At 44.9% G+C, this 23,063-nt stretch overlaps 1 long non-coding RNA gene across 1 annotated transcript in view; it reads right to left on the bottom strand.

Annotated features, from left to right (window-relative positions):
* Window positions 1–4,199: 4,199 nt before the first annotated feature.
* Window positions 4,200–23,063, bottom strand: part of LOC148130982 (uncharacterized) — a 50,878-nt gene continuing 32,014 nt past the window's right edge. Inside the window, exons 2-3 of the long non-coding RNA XR_015749134.1 lie at window positions 14,506–14,664; window positions 4,200–4,265 (exon numbers count right to left, since the gene is read on the bottom strand). This is a non-coding gene — a long non-coding RNA (uncharacterized LOC148130982). The remainder of the gene's footprint in view (window positions 4,266–14,505; window positions 14,665–23,063) is intronic.

Below are 23,063 nucleotides of genomic sequence, written 5' to 3'. Positions count from 1 at the left end.
CAAGTCCCCAAGGAAACGAAAGGACAAAAGTTGAGTCAAGTACTTTTGGGGATAAAGGAGGTCCTGAACAGTGGTGGGATTCAATTTTTTTTTTTTTACTACCAGTTCTGTGGGCATGGCTTGGTAGGCGTCGCAGGGGAAGGATACTGTCAAATCTCCAGTCAGAGGTGGTATTTGCCGGTTCTCCGAACTACTCAAAATTTTCGCTACTGGTTCTCCAGAACTGGTCAGAACCTGTTGAAAACCACCTCTGGTCCTGAAGTCTGCCCACTCTTTGAGTCATTTTTGGATCCCAGACTTGACAGCTTCCGTCGCTCTGGCTAGTGCCTGGCAGCCTAGCAGTAGATGCTAGGTAAGTGTGGATGACAGAGAGAGAGAGAGAGAGAGAGAGAGTAACAAGGGTGTTCAAACTTGGCAAGCTTAAGACTGGTGGACTTCAGCTCCCAGAATTCCTGAACCAACATGACTGGAGGAGGAATTCTGGGAGTTGAAGTCCAGAAGTCTTAAAGCTGTCAAGTTTGAAGACCCCTGGTGTGTAAGAACAAATATATCAGTAAAAAATTGCTGTTATTTTAAATTCACTGGATCTCTCCGTATTTTAAAGAAGCATTTCGTGCGTCGGTGTTCAGTTGATTTGGGATTGAGTGTGGCAGTTTTCCAGAGATGTGAGTGTGTGCGTGAGTGGCCATAAGCTGAACCCGAGAGCACACTTGTGTAATGCTACCTACCCAGGGGTGTGATTCAAATTTCTTAACAACCAGTTCTGTGGGCATGGCCTAATTTATGGGTGTGGCTTGGTGGCCATGTGACTGGGTGGGTGTGGCTTGCTGACGGGGGGGTGACTTGGTGGTCATGTGACTGGCTGGGCATGGCTTGTATATAAATATTGTAAATGTATGTATGTATGTATGTATGTATGTATGTATGTATGTATGTATTTTCTGAGGTTCTCGCGGGTATTTGTATGTGGATCTTTGGTTATTCGGGTTTTCTCCCGCGTAAAATTGGAAGTATCTAGGCAACGTTTCGATGAAGTCTCATTCATCATCTTCAGGCTTGTGTCTTCGGCTTTGGGCTTCTCAGAGTAATGTGAGCTTGCAGCTGCTTCTTCCTTTTAACTGCTAGTGGGTGTGTGACTTGATTGGGTGGGGGCTTGGCTGTGTTCTGATTGGATTGGGGTGTGTTCTCATTGGTTGGGGGTTTGGCTGTGTTCTGATTGGATGAGGGTTTGTTCTGTTCAGGTGGGGGCTTGGTTGTGCTCAGGTTAGTCTTAGTTGCTGGGGGATTTGAGCTGGTGAGCTGTGATCCTGCTGTTTGGTTTTGCGTTCGTGGTCATGCCGCATCTTCATGGTGGGCGTCAGTTCGCTTGATGTATGAGTCGGAGGGGTTTGAAGTGGGTAGTGATGCAGCTACGTTGCGGCTTCTGGTCCGTGGTCCTGTCTCATCTTCTGTGTGGGTGTGAGTCTGCTTTCTATGTGGAAGTGTGGTGGTAGCATCTTGTGTGGCCCTCGTGGGTGTGGGTCTGGTGTCATTCTTCATGTTAGGTACTCGTCTGTTCATGAGGGCGGGTTTCCAAATGGCTGGTAGGCGGGAGGTGTCATCTCGTTTATTCATGCTGTGAGGGCGTTTTTCTATCTCTGTGGCTTCTCTGATTATTCTGTTGTTGAAGTGTTCAGTTTTGGCAATAGTTCTGGTATTTTTAAAGTCAATCTCATGTCATGTGGCTTTGAGGTGTTGGACCAGGGAAGAGGTCGGTTCTTCTTTTTTGATTGAGTTCTTGTGTTCTTCAATGCGTGCACTTATTCTTCTGTTAGTTTGTCCGATGTATGTGGTGGGGCAGGAGGTGCAAGGGATTTTGTATACTCCTTGGTTTTCTAACTCAATTTTGTCTTTAGGGTTTCTTAGGATGGTGGATATTTTTCTGTTTGTGCAGAATGCTGTTTTAATGTTGTGTTTTTGGAGGATCTTGCTGATTTTGTCTGTAGTGCCTTTTATATATGGGAGGAGGGCTTTGCTGTTCTCTTGTTCTCTGTCTTGGATTTTGGTTGGGGTTTCTTTTTGGATTAGGTGGGTAATCTTCTTTCTTTGGAATCCATTGGCTGTTAGTACGTTAGTGAGAGTGTCTAGTTCGGTTTTTAGGTGTTGTTCGTTGGCTAAGCATTTTGTTCTGGAGATGAGTGTCTCGGCTACGGAATTGATCTGTGCTGGGTGGTGGTGTGAGAGTGCGTGTAGATAGCGGTTTGTATGTGTTTTCTTCTGGTAGATGGTGTGTCCTAGGGAGACATTGGGTTTTTTGTATACTAAGACATCTAGGAAGGGAAGTTGATTGTTAGCTTCAGTCCTAAGGAAGGTTCTCAGGCCACTTCTCTCACCCCACCCCACAACCTCCTGAATACCACCCCTGACTGGGCCTCAGGGAAGCCTCCTGGGTGAAGGCAAAGCAGTACAACAGTGATTTAGATTAGCTAGAAAGCAGAAACCCGACAGGAGGGGCAGGGCCAGCCAGTGGCGCGATTTGCCGGTTCTCCAAACTGCACAGAATCGTAACAACCAGTTCTATAGAACTGGTCCAAACTGGTAGAATCCCACCCCTGTACCTACCTCACTTATTTTGGAAGAACATCTAGACAAGAAGGTATTTCTCCAAAGAAACACCCAACATCCTCTTGCTAAAGAGCGCCTAAAACTGCCTCTCCATATCCCAGCACACAAGGGAAGCCAAATGTGAAATGCCAATTATATTTGTGAGTTTTCCCATAAGAAGCCTTTAATGTGAGATTAAAAAGTTCCTTGCACTCACCTTTGATTCCCAGATCGGATAATTTGATGCTTCTGGGAAGTCCATGAGCACACCAGGAAGATGGGGGCTCCCCCACCCCCACCCCCATTTGCATGCAGAGGCATTCTGCCTCTGACCCAGCGGTCTTCCATCACTCCAGTACAGCATGAAATAGGCAGCCTGCTCAATGTTTTTAAAGCAACTGATGGGGCTTATATTAAATTTCAGCGAGTGATATATGAAGTCTTGACATCGATGGTTACAAAAAAAAACACCTTGGCTTGCAACCCAAAAGAGCTCTTACCAGCAGAAGCAGATATCTCAATAATTCATAATCAAGGTGTGAATAATATATATTCATTTAAGTTGTTTTATAGCAGCCTTCAATGGCAGTCTATAATTGCTGTTATTTTTATACGGGTGCTTTCCTGTTTGATTAGTTGCTACAAGGTTTTGCTGTTTCCAATGCTGTCGGAAAGGTGCTTTGTTCAAGTCCATTGTTAGCCACAAAAGCTCTCTGGATAACTTTGGACAAGTCTCTCTCTCCCTCTCTCTCCCCCCTCTATCTCTCCTCTCCCTCTCTCTCTCTCCTCTCTCCCACTCTCCATCTCTTCCTTTCCCTCCCTCTCCCTCCCTCTCTCCCCCTCTTCCTCTCCCTCGCTCTTCCTGCCTCTTTCTCCCTCTCTCTCTCCCTCTCTCTCCTCTCTCCCTCTCTCTCCCTCTCTCTCCTATCTCCCTCTCTCCCCCTCCTCTCTCCCACTCACCATCTCTCCCTTTCCCTCCCTCTCTTCCTCTCCCTCTCTCTTCCTGTTTCTCTCTCCCTCTCTCTCTCCTCTCTCCCACTCTCCATCTCTCCCTTTCCCTCCCTCTCCCTCCCTCTCTCCCCCTCTCCCTCTCCATCGCTCTCTCCCTCTCCTCCTCTCCCCCTCTCTTCCTGTCTCTCTCTCCCTCTCTCTCCCTCTCTCTCCCTCTCTCTCCTATCTCCCTCTCTCCTCTCTCCCACTCGCCATCTCTCCCTTTCCCTCCCTCCCCTCCCTCTCTTCCTCTCTTCCTCTCCCTCTCTCTTCCTGTTTCCCTCTCCCTCTCTCTCTCCTCTCACTCCCTCTCTCCCTCTCTCTATCTCCCTCTCTCCTCTCTCCCTCTCTCCTCTCTCCCTTTCTCCATCTCTCCTCCTCTCCCCCATCTGTCCTCTCTCCCCCTCACTCCCTCTCTCTCTCTCTCCTCTCTCCCTCTTTCTCTCTCTCCCTCCCTCTTTTCACTATCTCTCTCGTCTCTCCATTGCTCCCTCCCTCCCTCCCTCCCTCCCTCCCTCTCTGTCTCTCTCTGGAACAACTTACCTCCAGAAATTGTGGATGTTCCATCACTGGAGTTTTCAAAGAAGAAATTGGACAGCCACTTGCCAGAAATGGTATAGCGTCTCCTGCTTGAGAAAGGGGTTGGTCTAGAAGAACTCCAAGGTCCCTTCCAACTCTGTTCTTCTGTTCATCTGGAAGATTAAATTGTGGTCTCTGTCTCTGCCATCTCAATGGAATCACCAGAGTTTTTAAGAAAAGATTGGACAACCATTTGCCTGAAATGCTTCCCTGCCTGAGCAAGGGGTTGGACAAGGAGACCTCCAAGGCAGAGCTGGTATTCAGCAGGTTCTGACCACTTCTGCGGAAATTTTGGGCAGTTCAGAGAAGCGGCAAATATCACCTCTGACTGGAGATATTACAGTATCCTTCCACTGCCATGCCCACAAAGCCATGCCCACAGAACCGGTAGTAAACAAATTTGAATGCCACCACTGATCCAAGGTCCCTTCTAACTCTGTTATATTGTAAAAAAAAAAAAACCAAACAGCATAAGACTCCACTGCCCAACCCCAAATCCCACGGCCAGACAAATGCAATACATACCATGGTCAATGGTATTGAAGGCTGCTCTGAGCTCAAGGAAAGCAAGGAGGGATGCACTAACCCAATGATGGCTAACTTTTTGGTGTCGAGGGCCAGGGGTGGGGATTCTACCAGTTCGCACCTATTCGCTAGAACCGGTTGTTAACATTCTAAGCAGTTCGGAGAACCGGTTGGTAGAAGAAAATACTGGCCTAATCCTGTAAGGAAGGCAGGAAGGAAACATTCTGGTGTTGCTTACAGAAACTGCCTCTCCGTTAACCCTTATTACATTCTTGGTAGGACTAGACTTCCTGTCTCAGGAACTTCTCTGGAGTTTTCCCCCCCTCCTTTTCTGGTACTTTGCTTGTGTGGAGTGACCATTCAAAGTTACAATGGCACTGAAAAAAGTGACTTATGACCATTTTTCACATTTATGAATGTTGCAGCATCCCCACAGTCATGAGAGGCCAGGGGAGGAGATGCGTGCCTCAATGTGAGTGACGTTGAGTTGGCCACACCTAGCCAATAACATGACCACCAAGCCATGTCCACCCAGTCACATGATCACCAAGCCACACCCACCAGAAGCCATGCCCCCAGAATTGGTTGTTAAAATTTTTGAATCCCACCCCTGCCGAGGGCCCAAAGTATGCATGTGCAGCCGTGCAACCCCAAAATGCAATGGGAGTGCCTCCCGTGCAAGTGCCCTGCCCCCTGTGCCCCATTTTGGCTTCCAGATTGGTGCAGGAGGCTTTCCAGGCCCAAAATGGGGCATGAGGGTGTATACAGGTGTGCAGACCCCCAAAATGCTGTAGGAAGCACCCACCCCTCTCCTAGAAAAATGAAATATCCCAGGAAATATTAAAAAGGTGGAATATTTCCCCTAAAAAGAAAAGTAGAAACTCAGAGAGGCAGAAACTCACTTCTCTCCCCACCCCCTCGGTGATGACCCGGGGCATGACACAAGAATAAGCAAGTCACAAATGCCTCCAACTTGGCCCCAATGTCCAATTATCCTCAACAGGATATCAAACTCTTAAAGAAAACAGTTTACGGGGGGAGTAAATGCAGTCCGCACCAGTGGTGGGATTCAATTTCTTTTACTACTGGTTCTGTGGGTGTGGCTTGGTGGGCGTGGCAGGGGAAGGATACTGTAAAATCTCCAGTCAGAGGTTGTATTTGCCGGTTCTCGAATTACTCAAAATTTCCGCTATCAGTTCTCCAGAACTGGTCAGAACCTGCTGAATACCCACCTCTGGTCCACACACAAAGTAAAGTTAATTCAAAATAATAAAAAAAACCAACACACCACACTGAAGGAATTACTACAGCAGCAAGGATGATTAATTGCAGACTTCTACTAGATAACGCAGCAACCATAGGTGGGAGGGAGCCAAAACACAGATAAGCTCTGACAAGAATGCACGCTTTGCTTCCAGCAACTTTGCCATGCACAGTTTGTCCTTTTAACCAGTCTTCACAGCTGCAGCCCATGAAGGGGATCAGGACCCCTTCCTCCCCCCTAGACCACACCACTTATGTTTCTCCCTTATCTGCTCCTCCCTGTGTGCCATAGGATGAAGAGGGGATGGGCCTGGGTCTTCCTCTGAATGGCCATCCAACCTGTGCCCTTCTCCAGTTTCCTCCACAACCACTGGAGCCACACTCCCACTCCCTGTCAGCTGTTCCATCTCTCCCTCAGAGTCAGACTCCAACAGGGGCATGACACTCACCTTTGCTAATGAACCATTATTCTGGCCTAGGCTAGTCTATTTTACACAACAAAGATCTCCAGGTAGAGCGATAATAGGAATTGCCTAAAGCCCGTTCATTACATCATCATCCAGCAAGGCTCAACCAAGCCTGGGACTCAGGACAGCCTACAGAGTTGCCCCTGCATGGCCTCATGGGAGTCTGACAACCAATCAGAACACAAGCTTAAGCATGGTATATAAAATCATACATTGCAATGTCCTACCTGTCAATGAATACTTCAGCTTCAACCATAACAACACAAGAGCACACAATAGATACAAACTCAAAGTAAACCGCACCAAACTTGATTGCAGGAAATACGACTTCAGCAATAGAGTGGTCAATGTCTGGAATACTCTACCCGACTCTGTAGTTTCTTCCCCAAACCCCAAAAACTTTAACCTTAGACTGTCTACTATTGACCTCACCCCTTTCCTAAGAGGTCTGTAGGGGCGTGCATAAAGCGCACCATCGTGCCTACCTTCCCTGTCCTATTGTTTCTCTTATTCTTTTATTTTTCTTATATGTACCCATTTCATGTATTCACAACTATGTATACACTTATACTTATTATCTTGTAAACAATTGGCAAATCAAATAAATAAATAAAATAAAAGCTCAAATTCAAATCCCAACAGAAAGTATAAAAACAATTGCACTCCCAGCATCTTGCCCCTTTTCCCTCTTTCTTCACCCAAGGCATGTGATCCTGTCCACCATTAAATCCTCTTTCCAAGCAGTCACCAGTGTCTTTTTTCCCCCACTTGGAACTGAACCCAGAAGGATATTTCTTCCAACCATGCAATGCGAGCACCTGCGCATGCGCACATGTGTCCCCCACATGCACCCCGCCCTCCGCACATGCCCAGCAGAGACCTGAAAACCAGCTGGCTGGTGGGAGGCGTGTACGCACGTGTGGTGGAGCCAGGCTGGGGTGACGGCTGGCGTGCCCACAGAGTGGGTTATGCACGCCACCTGTGGCACACATGCCAGAGGTTTGCCATCATGGCACTAACCCATCCTGCTTCTGCCAGAGATCATCAACAAGCGCAACCGATAATTTTGGAAGTTATTTGGCTGAGGGCTTGCTAGAGTGGACACTTTCCATCGCTCATCTTTGTGTTAGTTAGAAACTAGTGAAGAGAATTTGGGGGGTTTCATGGTAGGTTTCCCCCACTCCCACCCCAAGGACTCAATGGAGGCAAGAACAGGCCAGGAAGGGAAGATTTCACACACGCACACAGACACAAACACACATGCACACACCTCAGGTCCTTCTCATTTCTCATTCATAAATGTCAGAACTAAATAATGCAAGAATCGTGTGTACCACCCTCGAGAAGGTTTTCAAAATCCCTTTCTCTTTTGGAAGAAATTACCATAAATAGCCCGTTCTGTTTTTTTTTCCAAGGGAAAGAAAAAAAGGGAAGGTTTTGTTTTTCTACGTGGCACAAATAATTTATCGCAATTTGGGTTGCTAAAAGATAACAGGAAGCCTCCCTCCCGCCAACAACTTTCTGATCTTTCCAGCTCATTGATGCTGTTACAGAAGCATCATCAACGGTGACCAACATCTAAGACGCTTTGGCTGATTCTCATGTGCCCTGAGGATATATTTTATTCCTTCATCACCAAGAATAAAAATCCTATTTATTTTCTAGCATATTTAGCGTGGGTTTTTTTTGTTTTTGTTTTTAAAGAAGGCCAGTCTCGGAAAAGATATTGCAACCCCCTTTGCTGCACTAAATTGATAACATATATTTCATCCGTTTTGTGTTTCCTTCTATTGGACCAACACGGTTCTTTGATTCCTATTTATCAGATGATTTTGAGAGGAGAAAGAAAGTTCCCAGATAATCCAGAAACAAACTTCTGAAAACGAACTGTAAAGACAACAATGTGTGCGGGGTTTACCATTCAGGAGTCTGTCTCTAATGATGCTAGATGTCGTTTTCCCACTTTTATGAAGAATCCGAGGTCTAGTCAACTTTGCTTCATCTTTAAAAAAAGGTAATAGGAGCTGGGAAACCACGGGGAGAGCTAAAAGGGAACATAATTTCTTTAGTCTGACTATGAAAGCTCATGGGATGTGTATGGGAGGAGCAGGAGAAGCAGGAGGAGGAGGAGGAGGAGGAGGAGGAGGAGGAGGAGGAGGAGAGGGGGGGACAGGGAGAAGGAGGAGGAAGAGGAGGAGGAGGAGGAAGGAGAAGGAGAGGGGGGAGGAGGAGCCATACTCTATTCCATACTTGCAATTGATCGGGGAACGGTTAAGATACAATTAGTGGTGGGATTCAAAAATTTTACTACCAGTTTTGTGGGCATGGCTTGGTGGGCATGGCTGGGTAGGCATGGCAGGGGAAGGATATTGCAAAATCCCCATTCCCTCCCCACCCCACTAACCTGCTTTCCAGCTCCGTTCTCCTGTGCAGGGCAACCAAAGAAGACCCAGCCAATCAGCTGAGACTCAATGGGAGGCGGAGAATAGACGGGGGCGGGGCCAGTCAGAGGTGGTATTTGCCGATTCTCTGAACTACTCAAAATTTCCACTACCGGTTCTCCAGAACTGGTCAGAACCTGATGAATACCACCTCTGGATACAATATTATATACCCAAAGAACTATAGATTTGTGTGTATCTGATACACTTTCAGGCTTTCAAGATTGATATCAGTCTCATAAAGTAGACCAGGCAGATCATCAGAAGACCATTTCTACTTTATTGTAAGGATAACTTCAACAGAATCTTGCAAGATTGACAGTACGTTTCTCCCCCACCACCTCCTCTTCCTGAATTTTTAAAGAAAGTTTGCAAAGGAATTGTCAGATATAATGGCAAAGGCAGGTAATATTTTATTAAGTGCTATTCAGAACCACAGAGTTTTAAACAACATGTCTTGAAAGTTTTTACATAATTAAAAATTAAACAAGAACAAATGTATAAAAGAAAAACAGAAACAGATAAAAGAAAAAGTGCTAGAAAAAGAGGAGAAATAAAATAAAATAAAGCAGCTTCCAATCTTTATAGCAGTTATTAAAAAAAAGGTTATCATTTTTCCCCTTTAGAACTGTGTTATATAGTTCCCCTCTTCCTATATTCAACCCACAGAACTGCAGTTTTCATGCCATATTACAGTAACTGTGGAAAAGTAATGCTTCACTAATGCTAATTCTAACCTGATGAGTACCTTAGAATCTCTTCAGGCATGCCACTTCCAAAGCAAATTTCCAATTATTAGCTGTAGAAATTTGAGAGTTCTTTCCTGAATATGAAAACTGAGTATTTAGGTAAGCTGTGTAGTATAGCTAATAACCCCTTTTGTTGGATGACACACACGTGTTGCAGAGAGAGAGGGAAGGAGAGAGGGTGAGGGGGAGAGAGAGAGAAAGAGAAGGAGAGAGGGAGGAAGAGATAGAGAGGGAGAGGGAGGAGGGAGAGAGGAAGAGAGAGGGGAGGGAGGGAGGGAGGGAGGAAGAGAGAGGGAGGGAGAGAGATAAGGGGAAGGAGGGAGAGAGGGAGAGAGAATGAAAGAGAGAGGGAGGGAGACAGAGGGAGGGAGCGAGGGAGAGAGAGAGAGAGAGAGAAAGAGAGAAAGAGAGAGAAAGAGAGAGAGAGAGAGAGAGAGAGAGAAAGAGAGAGAAAGAGGGGGGAGGGAGGGTAAGAGAGAGAGAGAGAAAGAGAGAGAATATATATATCCTGGAAAATAAACTGTAATAAAATGATTGATTGACTGATTATTTTATTTATTTATTTATTTTTGTGCATCCTTTATTAATATTTACTATTATCAAAAGTCTCGGACGGCATAAAATGTAATCAAGAAAATAAATAACTCAAGGTGACGTATCCAACACACCGGTCTCCCCTTATTTTCCCCTCAACAACCACCTGGTGAGGTAGTTTGGGCTGAGAAAGAGTGACTGGCCCAAAGTCACCCAGCTGGCTTTCATGGCTAAGATGGGACTAGAACTCGTGATCTCCTACTTTCCACCTCAATGCCTTAACCCCTGAACCAAACTGGCTCTTTATGATGTCCCATTAACTTGGGGGTGACTCTGAGCAACCACATAGCCACGAGTTTTGTTTTTTGTTTTTTCATGATGATTGGTTGCCAACCTGGCTTTTCAGGTCTTCCAGCAGCGCACTCATTGTCATTGTACTAATAAAAAAAATCCACCCTGCCACTGGTTGTCCTCTTCTTCTCTTTCCTTCCAGTCTTCCCACCATCCAAGCCCTCTCCAGAGAGCTTGGATCTTCTCATAATGAAATATAATAATTTGACCCTGGTCATCTGTGTCTCAAATAAAAGCACGGGACTTGATTTGTATCCATCTTATGTTCTTATTTTGTTAGAAAAGCAGGTTTATTCTTTATTTATTCATTCATTCATGTATTTGTGTTGTTATTATTCAGTTTCTAAGTCGTGGCTGATTCTTCGTGACCCCGTGGACCATAACACACCAGGGCCCCCCACTGTCCTCCATTGTCTCCTAGAATTTGGCCAAAATCACGTTCATTGGGTCGATGACCCTAGCTAACCATCTCAACCTCTGCCGTCCCCCTTCTCCTTCTGCCTTCCTTCTTTCCCAACATCAGGATCTTCCCCAAGGAGTCCTCGCTTCTCATTAGGTGGCCAAAGGATTTGAGCTTCAGCTGCAGGAACCATCTTTCCAAAGAAGAGCCAGGGAAGGATTTCTTTAGGATTGACTGATTGGATCTCCTTGTAACCCAAGAGGCTTCTCCAACAACACAATTCAAAAGCATCAATTCTTCAGCTCTCAGCCTTCCTTATGGTACAAAACTGGAAAATGTGACGTCAGCATTAGTAAGCTACAGCACCATCCATCGATTCGTTAATACAACAGGAACACCTGCCAGAGCATGCTGACTGGGGAATTCTGGGAGTTGAAGTCCACACATCTTAAAAGGATGAGAAACCTTGTGCTAGAGCATAATCGGACCGATGACAATTCGCTGCGGCCAATTCACCATGGCCAACTTGCCACGGCCAGTTTACTGTGGGGTAATTGGCTGCAGGACAAGGGTTACACTAATGTCAAAGAAATGGTGGAATAAAATCATTGTTAAAAAAAGGATGCAAAAGGGGGAACAGAATGAAATGTGAATGGCAAAAATTAAAATATTTTTATTTATTTTAAATAATTGAATTGAATTGTTAAATTTTCCCATGGCGAGTTGTCCTGTGGCGAGCTGGCCATGGTGAATTGGCTGTGGCGAGTTGCCCTATTCCGAGCATAATCTAGTGCTAAGAGACTAATGAGAATTAATCTACTGTGTTTTTCCAAAAAATACGACCTACTCTGAAAGTAAGTCCTAGCTTGATTTTTACACATGCACCTGTTGAGGTAATTCCCCGTTAGGAGAATGAGCGCATACAGGGAGACGTATAGAGAGTAGTGTTGGAATAATACACACAGAGCACACAGATACACTGTACAGTAAATGTAGGTTTTTACTTCCAGAAAGGTTTAAGCAAAGTCCAAAATAAGCAATCCAAAAATCATTCACAGGTAAAATCAGTCAGTTTTCATCCAGGGATAATCCAAATATCAAATTCCAGTGTCAAAAACAGTTCAGTATCAGACTTACATTAAATCCAGTAATATCAGTCAATTAGGAAAAATGGAGGAACGGCAATACTTTCCAACAGAAGGAAACAGAGATACTCACTCAGACACACTCTCTTCTGATACTAAGACTAAGACAAACCAGGTTTCTGGCTCCATCTTATGGCCGTTTGAGAAACCACACCTAATTGCAGTTTTTAGCATGCTCTTAAAGGGACAGTATTAAAATGTTTATCCTGGTTTATATATTTCTAACCCAAATACCTGTTAGGTGACTTATATTCCTAACAGCACCCAATATAATCCCTACCCCCAAAATAAGCCCTAATTAAGACCCCATCCACTCCAGGGTGCACAGATAAAAATTAAGCTAGGATGGGGATGTGGGGGTGGAGCTGCCCTACTCCTTACCTTTGGACAGTTGCAGTCAGGCCTCGCACACCCCGACTCCTGCCTTGCCGGCCCATTTCTTCGGCAGCTGGAGCTCTGTTATCAGCTGCAGGGGCCTTCAGGAAAGCCTTGCTGGCCATGCAGGCTGCAGAAGAGGTTCCTGAAGGCCTCTGACAGCAAAAAGGAGGCCAGAGGCGACGCGTGCAAGTGAGGTGAGTCAGTAGATGGCATCCCCCCTGAAAATAAGACCTAGTGCCTTTTTTGGTGGCAAAAATATAATAAGACAGGGTAGCAACCTCTCCTCTCCTCACTCGATATGCTCAGAGGGAGTCTGGAGGTCCATCTTACAGAGTACCCAGTGTCAAGATGGCAGCCACAGCTACACCTTAAAAGCCCTCCCAACCTTTGGTTACATAAGACAGGTACTTAAGCTAGCTCAATTTCGCATCAGTTCTGGAGCTAAACTGCTGACCAGCCTGTTCACTTGACCCAGAATTGTCAGGAAACTGCACTTTGCAGCTTTATGTGCTGAAATGTGAAATTATGAAAATGTTGACAGAGTGAGATGTTAACTCCTACCTCTACGCAGAGCCCTGACATCTAAATATAAAAGCTTAGCTCGGAGACTGCCAAGCAATCTCTTTCCCAAAGTGACTGACATTTTCTCCACGGATGCCATTCATGCATTTAGATTGGTCGCTAATGGCTCATTGTTCAGATTGACATTGCTCCTCTGTAGTATAACACTAATTTTGCACACTGTTCTTCTATACTGTAGCAAACACAATGAGTAAAGGAATGACAGGAAACACCCTCATTTGGCTAACCAAACAATAATATTACTTCTAAAATAGAGGTAGAGTTTTCAGATCCAGCCCAAGCTGTAAAAGGACAAGAAGATATTAGCAAATATTTAGTATCTTGTGGCTTCAATAGCAGAAAATCCATTGATAGAATGGCTTATTGGTTAGTACGTATTTTGTCACCTATTTAATAACTGATCCTTTTTCTGTGCAGTATTTTTTTCAATTCCAAAAATAGTATGAGTTTTTAAAAAGATATACACACTTATATCCATATAAAGTATTTTAAATGTTTTTAATTATTCATTTACTTACATTCATCCTGCCTTTATTTTCATAAATAAGTTAAAGCAATGAACATACCTAATATTCCTTCCTCCTCCTATTTTCTCACAACAACAACCCTGTGAAGTGGGTTCTCTGAGAGAGAGTAACTGGCCCAGAAGTCACCCAACTGGCTTTCACAGCTATGGCAAGACTAGAACTCACAGTCTCCTGGTGATTGGCCCAAAAGTCACCCAGCTGGTTGTCATGCCTAAGGCGGGACTAGAACTCACTGTTTCCTGATGATTGGCCCAAAGTCACCCAGCTGGTTGTCATGCCTAAGGCGGGACTAGAACTCACTGTTTCCTGGTGATTGGTCCAAAGTCACCCAGCTGGCTTTCATGGGTGAGATGGGACTACAACTCACACTCCCCTGAAAAAGCACCTTTGGCACAACCAAGACCTGGATGACTGAGAATCTCTACAGACTTTTAGCTATACAATTTGGGATGAACACCCTTTGAATGGTGTGGGAGTAGGAATAGAGTTCCAGAGGGTGGGGGGGAATGCAGACTATAGGAACCAGGAACACGACTCAGGTGTCCCCACGCGGCCCGTTTTGGATGCAGGTAAGTGCACGGCACATGTGGAGGGTGAAAAACGGGCCTCCCGGAAATTCGGGAAGAATGGAAATGGCCCCTTTTTTGGCTTCCAGAGAACCTCCGGAGCCCGGGGGAGGCCATTTTTGCTCTCCCGGAGGCTCAAAGAAAGCCTCTGGAGCCCGGGGAGGGCAAAAAGCTGCCCCCCCACCTGTTGCAAGAGGCCAACTAGGCCACGCCCATCATGGTCACGGCCACCCAGCAACCAGGCAGAGAACCCTTTGCTAAAATGTTTGAAGCCCACCCCTCCATATATTTATTCTTCGCAGAGCATATTAAGTGCCACAGAACAATGTCTTTGCACTTAGAAAGCTTCTCATTGTGTAACATTTCAGTTTGTTTGTTTGTTCTGACAAGTGACTAAACAGATATAAAAAAAAACAGCTACTGACCTTATGGGAGATGGATGGCAATTTATTTGTTTGCCTTGCGTAAAAGTTCAGAGAACCAAACATTGATTGGACAATGCTTGTTGCGTTCTTCTATTGATCAACTGGAGATGTACGTTGACTGGGTCATGGTATTCTCTGTGTATTCTCCAATGAGCTCTGCTAAAGACATAGAGAGGGATGTTATTATAGGCCTTATATTATCTTCTAGCTCCTCTATTCATCACACAAAAATGGTTTGGTAGCTATTGGAAATGAGACAGGTTCTCATATCATCACCTCTGTTCCCAACTTTAGGACCGACAGTAGAGTCCATTTTAGTTGGACTAGTGTGAGATGGCATTTTCCAACTTCTTCCACACAGATCTTCTTATATGGATTGTCATCGGTCTAGAATGTATTAATTGAACACCTGCATTGAGTGACTTGACATTGGCATCTTCCAATTCCAACTATTGAGTATACTCCAGGTACACTCCATACTATTGAGTAAATGAGTGAGCGCCATCAAGTTGCTGTTAGTGACTATACTAAATGGAACTAGCTCTCCACATGATGGTGTCAGGGTTCCGATGGTTGCCCTAATTATGCAAAATATGATAATTGGACTCTGTTCCTCCCTATCTTGAATGAAAATTCTGGATTGGCTTTTTCTATACTCTGTTCTATAATCTATAATTGTTGGGGGGAAGCAGCGTTGGCTATGAAAAGTCTTCCCCAGCATCAAGGATCGAAATTATTTATATATCAAACTTTTTACGTTTCCCTCACAAAGGGCTCTGGGCAGTTGAAATTTGTTGATATTCTTTCTAACCTGCTGATTCCAAGTTTGTTTTCGCAATCACGGAGTGTTACGGGGAAGGCTATTGCCTGAACAATTTTAAACTCTATTGATATAGCTTGTGTTTTTCAACCTTAGCAACTTTAAGACCTGTGGACTTCAACTCCCAGAATTCCCCAGCCAGCCATGCTGGGAGTTGAAGTCCACACATCTTAAAAGTTGCCGAGGTCGAAAAACAGTGATACAAGCGCATCATGTTGTCTTCTTAACCTTTTAAAGTCTCCATTCTACACTATATCATACGCCTTATTAAAATACCGGTAACTCATTTGTTCTGTCTTTTGCCCTCAACCTGGCTTCCTTCCTCTATTTTTCCCTTGTCGTGCCACTCTCAGGCCAAGAAACATCCAGAACATTTGGCAGTTTGCAAAAAGCTGGGATCAGCATTCCCCATGTCCTTGGTGGAGGCAGCCACGTGGGCTCAGGAACAAATTCCTGTGGCTGACACCACACTGCTGGGAGGCTATGTCCCCAATGACATTCCTTTGCAAAACCACAATTTGACATGCTGTCATTTCCAGAGTGTCTCTAAACTGAGGAAGCAGGAGCTCCATACGAGGATGGGGTTCAATTTGCTATGTGTCTCTTCCAGGGATGGGATTCAAATTTTTTAACAACCGGTTCTATGGGCGTGGCTTAGTTGGTGGGCGTGGCTTGGTGGTCATGTTATTGGATGGGTGTGGCCAACTCAATATCACTCACATCGAGGCACGCATCTCCTCGCCTGGCCTCTCAGGACTGTGGGGATGCTGCAACAGCCATAAGTGTGAAAAATGGTCATAAGTCACTTTTTTCAGTGCCATTGTAACTTTGAATGGTCACTCCACACAAGCAAAGCATCTTCAAAGGAGGGGGGAAAACCTCCAGAGACGTTCCTGAGACAGGAAGTCTAGTCCTGCCAAGAATGTAATAAGGGTTAATGGAGAGGCATTTTCTGTAAGCAACACCAGAATGTTTCCTTCCTGCCTTCCTTACAGGATTAGCCCAGTAATTTCTTCTAACAACCGCTTCTCCAAACTGCTTAGAATGTTAACAACTGGTTCCAGCGAATAGGTGTGAACTGGTAGAATCCCACCCCTCGTCTCTTCCCTCCAATACCCTCCTTGTATGAACAATGCTGTGGCCAGTCTTTTTCCATTGCTTAAGGCTGTCTAAAGAAGATTTGGGTAGTCTCCAGAAAGTGCTTTTCCAAAAGGCAACTGGACTTTCTTGGGTTTTTCTTTTTATGTGCCAACTGCCACGTGTCCGAAATTCGATCACGTGACCACGAGGGAGGTTGCAGCGGTCAAAAGTGTGAAAAACATAAGTCTTAAGACTTTTTTTCAGTGCTGTTGTAACTTTGGGTGGTCCTAAATGAATGGTTGTAAGTTGGGATCTACTTATCTATATATATAAAAGTGAAATACCACTCACGCGTCATCACAAAATTTCCAGAACCGTAAAGCCTACAAACTTGAAATTTGTCACATATGTTCCTCTTGGCTTCTAAGTGCTCACTAAGAAAGGATTTTTCAAACTGAGCATCAGAGCACTAGTATTTCCTATATTATTATTAACACCCTCTGATGCTAAGGGGTTCTACTCCCCCTCGCCACCTGAAAAGAAATCTGTTCCAAATGCAAAACACAAGCAGAGGAGAAGACTTTTGGTTTTAGTTTCACAGCACCAAGCAGCTTTAGTACAGAACAGTTGAGCTAAGCCACACCCAGGCTCCTTGCTGTCTCCTTCTTGCTCACACAGCAAATAATGTTTCAGTTTCCAAACAGCCTTCCACTCTCTCACACACTGACAGGATGCTAGCCAGATGAATACTGATGGATGCTGGTAGGCAGAGGCGGAATTCCACCCCCCCTTATTTTCCTCTCCAAAAACTAAGCCTGATCACATAGTTTCATAGCAAAGCACAGGTATCAAGCTAGTATTTAGTATAAGAACAGCATGACACAGTGCTGGAAATTGAAATAAAGCAGTAGGTTTGCCCTCCAAGCTTGTTTCAATTTAGTTTCTGAAAGTGTCATTACCACACTAGGTCACATAATCAGCAGGATTTTCTTGTCCTCTTCTACTTGCAAGATAGTTTTGGTCACCACACTATAAAAAAGATGTTGAGACTCTATAAAGAGTTCAGAGAAGAGTAAGCAAGATGATGAGGGGACTGGAGGCTAAAACAAACGATGAACAGTTGCAGGAACTGGGCATGGCTAGTCTAGGGAAGAGAAGGACCAGGGGAGATATGATAGCTGTCTTCCAATATTTGAAGGGCTGCCACAGAGAGGAGGAGGGGGTCAAGCTATTTTCTAAAGCACCCGAAGGCCAGACAAGGAATAATGGGTGGAAACTGAACAAGGAGATTCAACCTGGAAATAAGGAGAAATTTTCTGACAGTGAGAACAATCAACCCATGGAGCAGAAGTTGCCTTCAGAAGTTGTGGGAGCTTCATCCCTGGAGGCTTTCAAGAAGAGACTGGACTGCCATCTGTCAGAAATGGTGTAGGGTCTCCTGCTTGGGTGAGGGTTGGACTAAATGACCTACAAGTTCCTTTCCAACTCTGTTAATCTGTATTTAAAATCTAAAACCCAAGCTACAAGTATTTTCTATTATTTCAGTGAAATAAAGCTCTCCATCTTCTTCATCTCAACAACCACCTTCCAAACACTGGTCTGCCCTGTCTCATGTATTTATTTATTTGATTTGATTTGTCAATCACTTACAAGATAATAGGTATAAGTATATACATAGTTATGAATACATGAAATGGGTACATATAAGAAAAATAAAAGAAACAATAGGACAGGGACGGTAGGCACGTTGGTGCGCTTAGGCACGCCCCATACAGACCTCTTAAGAAAGGGGTGAGGTCATTGCAAATTCTCCCTCGAGATGTCTCCTTGTTGGCCACGATTACCGCTCGTCCTCCTCTGTCCAGGTCCTTCCTCAAAAAAGGATCTTCCAGACACTTAACCTCTGGAAGAGGCCTCAAATCTAGCAATGACATCTCCAATCAGTAGTTGCAGTTCCGAAGCAAAGTCAAAGCATCACTCATTCTTTACAACGAGTAGTTGTAAAGTAGAGGAACAGTCGGAAATGATTAAGCAGTGCTCTGTCCTTCTCACAGCCACAGAGTTTTCTATTAACAAGGGAGCCCAGCTGCCTTCAAGAAAGGGAACTGTGGTTCCCAGATGGTTGTGACACTTCTGTTTTTGCTTTTGGTCTGTACCCATTTCTTTTGCAACATCAGCAAGGACTAAGATGCTACTCAGGTATGACTGAGATGGATTATCCCAAGGGGAATGACCTACGTAAAGCATGACAGTCGAGCTAAATCAGAAGCATTGGCAGATATAGTTTATACTATACTTCTATAGTGACTATAGAAGAAGCACACATTGGATGCGTGCTGTAGCTGACTCGAATTAAGGGGGATAATATCGTGGGTACACAGTGTTTTACCACTAAGACGGCCACTCTTTGGAAAAAAACATTTCTGCTATTTTTCACAACAAGATGGGTGGGCTTCTCCATGGCAGGCATTCCTGAGGATGTAGCCACAAGAAAAGACCTTGCTTGTAATGGAACGGAATCTGGATTTGGATGGAGCAGGAATCTCATGTACGTTCTCCCTGAAGGATCACAAGCTCTAAAGCAGGAATGAAAAGGAGCAGGATGAATAGCTGGTCATTAAAAGCTGTGGATTAATTAGATCTTGATTATGAATGGCTTCCTGCACTGTCTTGCAAATACTTCTACATAATCTATATTTCTTTTACTAAGATCTTATCTTCCCTTCAAGTAGCATTGTGCAGCATTCATGGACCTCCTGATTTTATTATCTGTCTATCATCTATCTATCTATCTATCTATCTATCTATCTATCTATCTATCTATCTATCTATCAACTATATATCTATATGTGGACTAGCAATATAAAAGGTACTTTTTTGGGACAAGCATGATCTGGATGACTGAGAATCTCCATAGACAACTGGCAATATATATTAACATTTCACTTAGATTAGTAAAGCACAATAAAATATAAATGTTAAAAATATCTATGTTCAAATACTTACATCTAGGCCAGGGCCATCAAATTCGATTTCATTGAGGGCCACATCGGGGTGGGGTGGGGAGCTGGGGGGGTGCGTGTGGCCAGGGAGCATGGCCAGCATGATATCACTTGTGTCTGGGAGCACTGTAGTGGCCCCAGCACTCTGTCAGCAAAAACAGGCTCCCGAACTCCATTTTCGACTGCAACGGCCTCCTGAAACCCTCCTCCAGAGAAAATGGAGCTCTGGAGCTCTGTTTTCATTGGCAGAAGCACTGTAGGTCGGTCCTTCGCTGATTCCAGGATGATCCCATGGGCCAGATCTAAGCACCCACAGGCCCTTGAGCCTTGAGTTTGACACCCCTGATCTAGGCCATATAATCACTGAACCACGGCATTGTTTAGATTAAAAAAAAAAAGATTATTAGACCAGTATATGCGCTCAGTTTAACAGCCATCACGATGTGATCTACAGGTTGATGTGGGATTCTGCAGTCACACTGAGGAGAGGATTCCAAAGTTTGGATGCTGCAGCAGAGAATGTTCCTGCAAGGTAGATTAGGATAAGAAATGAGGAACAGTCAACCTAGGACAGTGGTGGCTAACCTTTTGGGGCTCCTGTACCAAAAATTGTGCTTGCGCGCTCACGTGCCAGAACCCACAAGGCAATGTGCGTGCCCCCCCCACCGCCCCCTGCACATGCATGCGCAATTCCGCCCAAACCCCCTACCTGCACTGCACCTCCCAGCTGATTTTTGGCCCATTTGAGGCCTTTTTTCGGCCTCCCAGAGGCTTGAGAAAAACTTCTGCAGCCTTTGCAAGCTGAAAAATGGGCCCATTTCATCACTTCCGGTATTTCAGGAAATAGTGGAAGTGATGAAACGGGCGTATTTTTCGGCCAGCAAAGGCTTTCCTCAAGCCTCTAGGGGGCCGAAAAAGGCCTCAAACAGGCCAAAAATCAGGTGTGAGGCGGACACATGTGCAGTGAGGTAAGTTTGCCTGTGGCTCGTGTGCCAGCACAAATGGCTATGCATGCCACCTGTGGCACGCGTGCCATAGGTTCGCCATATCATGGACCTAGGAGCTTCATGGCTGCTTAGCAGGAGAGTTGGGGTCAGGGTAAAGAAGTCAAAAAATTACGATGTTCATAATTGCACGATCAAAACCCGACCCCTTTTTCAATGTTCATTTTTATTTATGTATTTATTATATTTTTGTCCTGCCCTTATCATTTCATGCCTAAGGCAGTACTAGAACTCACAATCTCCTGGTGATTGGCCCAAAATCAGGCAGCCAGCTTTCTTGCCTAAAGCAGGACTAGAAATCATAGTCTCCTGTGATTGACCCAAAGTCACCCAGCTGGCTTTCATGCCTAAGGCAGTACTAGAACTCACAATCTTCTGGATTCTAGGCCTTGGTGCCTTAACCAATGCACCAAATTTTCACCATCTTGACTCTCTTTTGACACACACACACACACACACACACACACCCCTCTTTTCCAACCCTGCTGCTTGAGATCCTGAAACTAGCTTTTCCCAGTCTCAGCCCACCTTTCTAAGATGTTTTTTTAAAAAGCAAGAAGGGGTAAGAGCCAGATATATTACATTTGTGGGACAAAAAGGGGAATAAAGATGGAACGGAAGAAGAATGATTACCTAACCAAAGAGAATGACATAGAGCTGAATGGCAGGTTGGAAATTTTAAAGTTGGAGTTGCTCAGTCCAGATTTCCACATCTCCAGTCGCCGGTGGTGAAGAACCTCCTTCCACAAGGTTTCCCATGTCAGTTCACACATTGCATTATTTTATCCAACGCTCAGCCTCACAGCAGAGATAGGAGAAGCGCCACCTGTGCATTATCAGGGCAGAACTGAGGAAGCCTGCTCCATTCATCTTCCCTTCTAGGCCTTCTCAATCTTTTTTTCTCCCGCCCCAGGAGATCCAAAAGCTGAGGTGACACGCCAGCCCTTCCCATTTTTAATCAGAAACCCGTACGTCTCCCCATCTGGACGTGGTATTGAGGGCCAACCTCCCATCTTGGTCTGCTTCTTTTCAACGACAATGAAACCAGGTGGTCTCCATGTGGACTCAAACTCATCTTCTTGCATCCTACACACAGATCGTATTTTATCTCACGCCACCTGCCTTTATCGTTATTATTCATCTTTGTTGCGACTTCTCTGGTGCTCTGGGCCCTTTGCAGACAAGGTGTAAATTATGAGGAGAAGATTCCACTTTCCCTCATGAGCAAAAAGCAATGGGCTGTTTTTGCTTTTTTTTTTTTTTTTTTTGCAACATTTCCATCCATCACATATTTTTCTCTTTCTCCTTCTCCAAATTTTTCCACACACTCTACATGAATCAAAGAAATAGTTTCCCATCAGCTTTGTTTATCCCCCTTCTCTGGGCCTTTTCATCCCGTTCCATAACACATGGATGTATCCAGTTCCTACATTAATCTCATACTTTTGGGTAGAATCCCTGTGGCCTCTTTATGGTTAGTGCAACCCAATAAAAATCCATGTGCTGGTAATTGCTCTAAGCATCTCCTAAATATATGTTGGATAAAGACATTAAAAGCCTCAAGCAGCCTCCTCTACTAGTAACTACAAGAACCCAATGTGCTTAACCCCTTCAGTTTGACTTCCAAGTACATCCACACAACATGCTGATCCTAGCTAAGATTAAACTGGATTGTATCTAGGGAGGACTGTCTTAATATGTTTTGTGAATTCAGCAGTGGTGGTATTCTACTGGTTCGGCCTGGTTCGGGTGAACTGGTAGTAAAAAATGTTACCATTCGGCCGAACTGGTAGTAAAAAAAAACAGCTACCGGTTCAACTGAACCGGTATTTCTTTTTTCTTTTTTTCTCCCAACGATCAGCTGTTCCAATGATCAGCTGTGCCCGCATCCCCCTTGCTGTCTCATTGCTTCACCCAGGAGACTTCCCTGAGGCCCAGGAGGCAAAAAGGGGCGCCGGGGGGAGGGTTCTGCCAAAAAAAAGAGAAGAAGCCACACCCCAGTCACATGACCACAATAAAGAAGAATTCTTTATTGGCCAAGTGTGATTGGACACAAAAGGAATTTGTCTTGGTGTAAATACTCTCAGTATACATAAAAGAAAAGATATATTTGTTAAGAATCAAGAAGCATAACGTACAACACTTAATGATAGTCATAGGGTACAATAGGGCAGTGATCCCCAACCTTTTTGACGCCGCGGCCCGGTACCGGCATCAGCTGGGCGCCGCGGCCCGGTACCGGCATCAACTGGGCGCTGCCATCTTTTTTCCGGTGACCTCACCGGAAGCACTTTTCGTCAAAAAGATGGCGGCGCCAGCGCTTCGGTGAGCTTTTTCGGGTAGAAATGGCTTTCTGCAGAAAAGCTCACCGGGCGGCGCCGCCATCTTTTGATGAAAAAGTGCTTCGATGAGCTTTCTACCCGGAAAAGCTCACCGGAGCGCTGGCGCCGCCATCTTTTTGATGAAAAAGTGCTTCCGGTGAGCTTTCTACCCGGAAAAACTCACCAGAAGCACTTTTTTACCAAAAAAAGATGGCGGCGCCCAGCAACCAGCGGCCCGGTAAGACTTGTTCCGCGGACCGGCACCGGTCCGCGGACCGGCGGTTGGGGACCCCTGCAATAGGGGACACATGATAGAGGTCTTCCAATATTT

Source organism: Notechis scutatus, chromosome 4 (genome assembly GCF_049901735.1).
Source record: "Notechis scutatus isolate UNSWTSFEM ecotype Mainland chromosome 4, rNotScu1.2, whole genome shotgun sequence".
NCBI lineage: Eukaryota > Metazoa > Chordata > Lepidosauria > Squamata > Elapidae > Notechis > Notechis scutatus.
The sequence above is the reverse complement of the archived record's forward strand: the minus strand, read 5'-3'. Positions and strand labels throughout refer to the sequence as shown.